The sequence below is a fragment of the Taudactylus pleione genome, unplaced genomic scaffold (genome assembly GCF_031769625.1).
Source record: "Taudactylus pleione unplaced genomic scaffold, aTauple2 ptg000290l, whole genome shotgun sequence".
NCBI classification, from domain to species: Eukaryota; Metazoa; Chordata; class Amphibia; order Anura; family Myobatrachidae; genus Taudactylus; species Taudactylus pleione.
This window is the reverse complement of record NW_028284692.1, coordinates 4,526,550-4,535,797: the sequence shown is the minus strand read 5'-3', so window position 1 is coordinate 4,535,797 and position 9,248 is coordinate 4,526,550.

Here is a 9,248-nt window from a genome sequence, read left to right as displayed (position 1 = left end):
ATGGATTTGAAATGAAACAAACAAGATGTGCTTTAACTGCAGACTTTCAGATTTAATTTGAGGGTAATAACATCCAAATCAGGTGAACGGTGTAGGAATTACAACGGTTTCTATATGTGCCTCACACTTTTTAAGGGGCCAAAAGTAATGGGACTATCAACTCAAAAGCTATTTCATGGACAGGTGGGGGCTATTCCCTCGTTATTTCATTATCAATTAAGCAGGTAAAAGGTCTGGAGTTGATTCTAGGTGTGACATTTGCATTTGGAATCAGTTGCTGTCGACTCTCAATATGATATCCATAGAGCTGTCGCTATCAGTTAAGCACGCCATCATTAGGCTGAAAAATCAAAACAAACCCATCAGAGAGATAGCAAAAACATTAGGTGTGGCCAAATCAACTGTTTGGAACATTCTTAAAAAGAAAGAATGCACCGGAGAGCTCAGCAACACCAAAAGACCCGGAAGACCACGGAAAACAACTGTGGTGGATGACAGAAGAATTATTTCCCTGGTGAAGAAAAACCCCTTCAAAACAGTTGGCCAAATCAAGAACACTCTCCAGGAGGTAGATGTATATGTGTCAAAGTCAACAATCAAGAGAAGACTTCACAAGAGTGAATATAGAGGGTTCACCACAAGATGCAAACCATTGGTGAGCCTCAAAAACAGGAAGACCAGATTAGAGATTGCCAAACAAAATCTAAAAAAGCCATTACAGTTCTGGAACAACATCCTATGGACAGATGAGACAAAGATCAACTTGTACCAGAGTGATGGGAAGAGAAGAGTATGGAGAAGGAAAGGAACTGCTCATGATCTAAAACATACCACCTCATCAGTGAAGCATAGTGGTGGTAGTGTCATGGTGTGGGCATGTATGGCTGCCAATGGAACTGGTTCCCTTGTATTTATTGATGATGTGACTGCTGACAAAAGCAACAGAATGAATTTTGAATTGTTTCGGGCAATATTATATGCTCATATTCAGTCAAATGCTTCAGAAGTCATTGGACGGTGCTTCACAGTGCAGATGGACAATTAACCGAAGCATACTGCAAAAGCAACCAAAGAGTTTTTTAAGGCTAAAAAGTGGAATGTTATGCAATGGCCAAGTCAATCCCCTGACCTGAATCCGATTGAGCATGCATTTCACTTGATGAAGACAAAACTGAAGGTAAAATGCCCCAAGAACAAGCAGGAACTGAAGACATTGGCAGTAGAGGCCTGGCAGAGCATCACCAGGGATGAAACCCAGCGTCTGGTGATGTCTATGCGTTCCAGACTTCATGCTGCAATTGCCTGCAAAGGATTTGCAACAAAGTATTGAAAAGTGAAAGTTAGATTTAGGATTGTTTAGTTTGTCCCATTACTTTTGGCCCCTTAAAAAGTGGGAGGCACATATAGAAACCGTTGTAATTCCTACACCGTTCACCTGATTTGGATCTAATTACCCTCAAATTAAATCTGAAAGTCTGCAGTTAAAGCACATCTTGTTTGTTTCATTTCAAAGCCATTGTGGTGGTGAATAGAGGCCAAAATATGAAAATTCTGTCAATGTCCCAATATTTATGGACCTGACTGTATATATATATATATAAAAAATTCCTTTATAGAAAAATGTCGGCAATGAAGAAACACTTGCTGACAAATTTAATTAATAGTTTGTTTTCTATTCTACAAACTGGTGAGTGCGGCCAATTTTTGATATATATATATATATATATATATATATATATATATCCAATGTACCAGGCGGCACTCAGAGACCATGGAAGTATATCAAAAAAGAGCAATCAAGTTTATTGCATCATCATCATCGAGGTTTCGGGGCAACACGCCCCTTCATCAGGATGTCAAGAACCTGATGGTTATTGACATCCTGATGAAGGGGCGTGTTGCCCCGAAACCTCGATGATGATGATGCAATAAACTTGATTAAACTTGATTGCTCTTTTTTGATATACTTCCATGGTCTCTGAGTGCCGCCTGGTACATTGGTTATTTGGCAGGGACCCTGTTCTCCGATAAGGAAGGCACCGGAGCAAGTATTGATATATTGATTTCAGTGAGTGCCGGATCATTGTGCAGTATATATATATATATATATATATATTATATATATATATAAAGTAGTGATACCCAGCACTGTGTGAACTGGTGTACAGGCTCTGGTGTCCTTCCCTAAACAAACTTAATGTATGCACCAGAGGATGGGAGGCACTCAAAGAGACTTGAAAAAATGTAAAATAACAATGCTGTGCTCTCTTGTGTCACTGAAACGTTGACACAAGAGAGCTGTTATTGACATTGGCTGGGGTCCCTTTATTGCGGATGGCTCCAGTGCAATGCACTGGCTGCACCGCCGCTAGTTCCTCATGACCCTGGAGTGGCCCTGCGGCACCCCCTCAAATCTGTCACCCGGTGCACACGCACCCCTAGCCCCCCCTAGTTGCGGCCCTTGTTAAGGGTAGGCACCCCCGGGGGGAGATTAGGGTTAGGCACCCTCCCCGGGAGGGTTAGGTTTAGGCTGCGGGAATGGGGGGGGTTAGGTTTAGGCTCTTACGGGAGGGTTAGGGTTAGGCACTAGGGGGGAAGGTTAGGCACCCCTAAAGGTGGGTTAGGGGGGGGAAAGGTTAGGGATAGTTAGTTACTTACTTTGTCGGGATCTTCACTGCTGCCGGTCTTCCGATGTGAGGATTTTAACCGGCGGTCATTCATACTGATCCCCTACACACATATTTCCAACAAGAGCAATATATTTTGCATTTCACTGTAAAGAATAATAAACACACTACCCTCTGCCCACTGCTTGAATCCAAGTAAATTATATAACCTAACCAATGCTATATATTCAACAAAGGTACTGTATATAAAAATATATATATTTTAAAATGTTAGAAATTAAACAAAATACTTTATTCATATTACATGATTTTTAATGAACAAGTATTGCAGTGATACAAGAATTAAAGTTTAAATAGGCTTCCCAATGCAAAAGCAAAGTCATGGGAAAGCTTTCACCAACATCAACTCTTTGTTGAAAATAGGGGAACAAAACAAAGGACCTATTACAAGCAGAGCCATCTTAACGTATGGGCATACTGGGCAGCTGCCCAGGGCCACACAATTCTAGGGGCCTTTGAGCAGGGACAGGCTGGGCTGGGGGACATCTACATGGAGTGTGTGGCCTCTTGCTCCGTGCATAGGGCAACCAGCTAAGGGGCATGCAGAGAAATATGCTTCCTGGCCGCTCTGATTGTACATTACACACAATCAGTGTGGCCAGACAGTATTCTATACCTGCCTCCCAGCCTGCAGCCACAGATCCAGATTTAGGGGTTGGGGGCACCGGTGGCACACCCCCCTGGGTCCCCCTCTCGCAGGGGGCCCCCATACTTTAATCACATCTACAGCAAAGAGCAGGAACTGCACTGCGAGCTGGAGAAGAGAAGAGGGAGGTGGAGTCCGTAATCCTCGCTTTTCATTATCATTATGTTTAAACATTGATTTAGCTGAAAATACCAATCTAAAGGTTTAATTTTATTGGCCGTTTACATTTCTATTGCTATGAATGGGTGGGTAGGGGCCTCACTGCAGTGCTTTGCCCAGGGCCTACAATGCTGTTAAGACAGCCCTGATTACAAGCAATATCTTTCTTCACCAGCAAAATAGCTTCACAAGCTTTGACAAGGTGTCCCTGTGAGACAGAGACATCTCCAAGCGCCAGCTCATAACGTGACACTGATGGCGGGTTAGGCCGCCTGTCTGACAGGGGTCTCAGCTGGGTCGCATTCAGGAAGGGCACGTGAACAAAATCCCGGGTGCGACACGGCTGTCCAATGGAAAAGCAGTATAAGGGTGCTTTTAGGACTGAGGGTGGTACTCAATTAGTTTCGCACCTGCGATAAAGTTCCGCCTGCCGGACTTTTCACCTGCAACGCCCGCATGCGCATCCCCGCTATTCACCATATTCAAATCCAAAAGGCGCGAAAATGGCGATACGCAAAGTCAGAACAGGCGGAAAGTAGTATATTGGGGATCAATGTGGTAGTGGCCGATTAGTCCTAATGAAACTATTTGGGGAACTTAAGTTGGTACAATTGCCTCTAATTAGCGTCTTTGCACAAGTGGTGAAGAATGGCATAAAGCAGTATTTTTTGGAGAAAATAAGTAGTCCTGGCAAATTTGGGGTACCTGAAAATGAGTGCTAGCATCTTTTAATGTCTGTAAAGTGAAGTTTTGATAAAAGTGAAATTCCTCATAAAAGCACCTGCAATCCCCAAAACACTTGGCCCCTTCTTAGAGCACCCCCTGAACCTTATTTCGCTAGTTTTTGAAGATGTCCCCCCACTTTTTTGCCCCCAAAATGAAAGTACTTTTTTGGGATGTTCCTCATTTTTTTTAGGGATTTTTTTACGCAGTTATCCTTTGGGGGGCTGTCCCAAGGGTTCTGAGAGGTTTCCCCACATTTGCACCCCGAAATATAAAAATGCAATTCTTTTCTCCTGCTATTCATAGACAAATCTTTTTTGCCTATTACATTGCATTGAGTTTAGACGTACGTGAAAAGTATTTGAATTGAATATGGAGATAAGTTTTTGACTGGCGAAAAGTCACAATCGGTGATACTTTTCTGCTGATCTCGACTTTTTGCCTCTAATTGAATACGGTCCTGAGTTTGGGAACCACTGTGTTAGACAAATACCAAAGGTAAAAAAGGGTTAAGGTACATATCCACTAGCAGACTGTGAAATGACTGCACGATTATGACATTGTAATCGTGCAGTTGTCTCACAGTCTGTGCTGTGCCTACACTGAGTGATCAGTTATTCAGTGTAGGCGCATCAATCATCCCCGAACATGGGCAATCTGTTGTTATCGGCATATTGACCAGCACATTCAGGCGATGATTGATGTCGGAAATGACCAGCGGGAGCGCGCATCGCTGATCGTTTTCTGGCATTAATGTGCGCGATTTGTGCCCGATTACTGAGCAATTGCACGATCACAATGTCATAATCGTGCAATTGCTCAGTAATGTCGCGTAGTGGATACGCTGCATTAGAGTGTCTTTAAATAAAAACTTTTACAGTGTTCAGTGGTCTGTTTTATAAAGCGATGATAATTGTTCTAAGATTAGATGTTCATTTCCTTTCATAGAGTGTCTTATCTATTATCAGTTTACCTTGATTAGTCATACATTGTTATTACTACTTGTAAATTTACATAGGCAATCAAGGGTTACATGGTAATCTATAGCTATACAAATCTGTTATCGTGCTTTTTATCATGTTTTATTGTTGAAATAAAAGTTAAGTCTACAGCTACAGCTACCATAAAGCTTTTCAGCTGCAAAACCACCAACACATTCAGATAATATACAGTACTAGAACAGTGGTTCTCAAATCCAACCCATATGAGCTTCCAACAGTTTGTATTTTCTGGATTTCTGTCTGTAGGATTATTACTGACCCAACAAAATAGATTAACTCATCTGTGTATAATAAAACAATTCCAGGAAACATATCCTCTTGGGTACTTGAGGATTGAACTGTAAACCCCTGTACTAGAAGTTCTACATGAAAGTATTTGAAACACAAATTTGTTTCATTCTGGTCACCTGTCAAGCTTCTTAATTTTATCTATTAATATCTCTGAGAAACGTTTAACAAGTGAAAAAGTATTTTAGGACAATTTAGGTCTGTTTATTCCCTGTTCTGTACATAAATTGCAGATTTAGGTGTCTCTTAAGCATCTTTTTAGAAAAGCTCCAGTTCCTGTTCCTAAATAACAGTTCTCCTGGGTGGAGTATGAACAAAATAAAATGAAATTCAGTAATCACGTGAGGTTATTGTGACCAATCTGACACATTTGTTCTCTGGCCTTTTCTTTGCATGCTGAATGACTGGTATACATTCAGAATGAGTGTCGACCCACAAATTTTGACAAGGTCTGAATACTGACATTCAATGTGTCCACATTCACAATTTAGGATCAGCAATACTCACTGCCACCATGGACATCCGCTCAGTTGACATACCACCTGTCGACATTTTAGTAATGCCGACATTATGTCAATGTCTGCATTGTGAATGTCCATATGTGACATGTGGAACTCCTATCTATGGGGCTGATTCAGGTTGGAACGGAATTGCAAAGCTGCACGTAGGTTTCCATCATTCCATCATTGTAAATATGCAAATGCAGCAGGAGTGTATGACACCCCCTGCTGTATTTAGATCCCAGCACTGCGACCAAAGTCACAGGCTGGGATCACCATTGCGACCATCAGTGGTCGATGATAGTGATGGTGGACGATGCCTCAGCTTACTCAGGCTGGCCAACTTCCCGAGAAAGGCAGTCGACCCCACCCCCGCATACCACTTAAATGCCTCTGCCTATAAATCAGGCAGAGGCACAGAAGGGGCTGTGTGCGATTATGCAGGACCCAATCTGCACACTCGCAGAATGCGTCCAGCGCATGCGCAGATTCCCGATAGTCGGGAATCTGCGTTCAGCATTGCGCTTACGTGCAATGCTGAATCAGCCCCTATGTCAACATTCTGAACAATGACAAGCTGCACCGCCACACCCTTATGAATGGGTAAACAACTTGTGTAACATTTCTTAGCCATGAGCAAGCACTTCCTTTCTTATTTACCCATTCCTTGTTTGTAGCATTTTAACAGATATGTTTTGTTTATCTGTATGATTCACCCTGCGTACATCAAGGAGCTCTTCTACTCTCCATTCTAGGCTGAGGTCTCTAAACCTAGAATTGTATCTAGGTATGCAGACAGGCAAATACATAAAAATGGGAGCACAATCCAAACATATGAATGACAGATCAAAAGCACAACCGTTGTAGAATCAACACCTAAAATTAAACACCCTAATATGTGCATGTGTATTTGTATGGTAGGTAATTTAATATCCTATGTATTTTCCCTATTATTCATGTGAAAATGGTTGTTACCACATGGATATCCCACAGCAGAGGCATTTAAAACAGGAGATATTACAAATATCTGCTATGTTAAAGGCATGTACCGCTAAATACCAGCATCCCCATAGTCCTGTATGGCAATGGTTCTCAACCTGGGATGTGAATGCCGCCAGGGTTACTTGCTGTGACGTTCAGGGGTAGCAGCTGAGACAGTCACTATCTCTTCCAAGTTCCTCCCCGTTTCAGCGGCTCAGCCCTTGGCCGTCACTTTTCTTGTAATTGTTGAAATTCCTAACCATTTCCTTGCCATCAATTACATCAGGACCTGGCCCACATATTGAAGGCTAGCAGTAGACAACATTTATACATTGATTAGATATTCAACTTGTAGGTTGCTTTGCTTTCACCCTGCTATCCAGTTAATCCCAAACCAGCTAGATGGAGTTTAGGTCTGGAGACAGAGTTGGCCATTCGATGATTTGAAGTCAACTGCCTTGTTCTTTTCCTCAAAGTTAGTTCTGACATAATCTGGATATATGAGGGTGGTTCATTAAGTCCACAAGACCGCTCACATGTGTAATGTTTTCTATTTCATTCTAATTTCCCCCCAGGCCAGACCATGTAGACCCCCGCTTCCTCTTACGGCTATTAGACTGCACCTCATTTCAGTCATACTATCTCAACATTAGTTGTAAGATGACGGGGCTGGCGTAAACATGGTCAAACATTGAGGTCCGTAGCATGATCAGATTTCTGCATCTAAAGGGCACATCAGCAGCTGAAATTCATTGTCAAAGTGTCGAGGTGTACACAGGCAAGGCCGCCAGTAGCACCACGGCAAATTCACTCAGCGGGCACCTCAGAACTACCTAGTGCTTCACCTCTCACAGCCGAGTAGTCACCGGTCATGCTGTCTGCACTCAGAGCTGGCCCTAGGCATAGGCAAAATAGGCAAATGCCTAGGGGCATGCATTCTAAGCCTAGGGCCAGCTCAGCTTGACAGCAGGCAGTGGCAGGACCAGGAAGGTTGGATGGCACTGACGGCTCTGCTCTGGCTGCCCACTGCGAGAGAGCTCTCAGTTCAGCTCCAATTGGGTGGCAGTTTATACAGCTGGCAGCAGCAGGAGCGGGGAGCAGAGACAGTGGGGGTAGCGGGCAGTAACAAACATGTCCTGAGGACAGAGTTTGAGAATCTGTGCTTTAGTGCAGAGGTTCCCAAATGCGGTCCTCAAGGCACCCCAACAGTTCAGTTTTTAGAGATATCCATGGTTGAGGACAGGTGGTTTAATCAAATTGACTGAGGTACTAATTAAGTCACCTGTCAACCAGGATATCTCTAAAATCAGAACTGTTTAGAGCTTTGAGGACCTGTGATTGGGAACCTCTGCTCTAGTGTAAAGGGGCCCATAGAGCAGCAATCACTAAAGAATGATTCACAGATTCTGTGATTTGTTCCCTAATCTAAAGATATCACAATCCACCAATCTGCGCCCATACATTACAGATATTTTTCAGTGATTTACAGATCATTTACAGGAAAGACAGATCTGCCAATCTTGAAAGGCTCATCATTTTACTAGTAACATTCTACAAATTCACTTATCGTTACCATACACTAGTAATCTACAGACCCGATTGGTCTGTGAAATTGAACATGTTGGACAACCAGATTTACTGATTACGAACAGTTGTTGGTCAGAATCGGTGATTATTGTAGTCCATACATTGCAGTTTTTTTCCCCCCAATCATCTGCAAAAGGGGAATTGTCCAAATCCATCACAAATGTACGGGGGCCTTATCACATCTGCACTAAAACATATGTTGATGTATAGGTGGGCTATACTAGACTATATTTAAAAAAAAATTGCTTTTGCTCAGTGTAATCCACTTTTGACATAGAGAACAACTGATTAACAACCCAACAAAGAATATGAGATCATAATGGGCACCAGGGGTGGACTGGGACGGAAAATCAGCCCAAGAAATATTTGGAAGCAGCCCTAATGGGGTCAGGGTCTGCTAAGGGGATGGGGTCTTTTGAGAGGGGCGGGATCCCTTCTCATAGGGCTTGATCTGAGATGGACACAGTTGCAGCATTCCTCGTGTCTTTTGCTGCAGTTGCATCTGCGACTTTATGCTAATGTCACTACAATGCCCTTCCCTGGTGTATATCTGTGCTTCCAAATATGCAAGGACTGAGACGTCCAGTGTCTATTACAATTCTTGGTGCATGCGTCTGAATCTGTGCTGCCACTTTCTATGAACATCATCGGGAAGTATGCACAATGCAATTCAGAT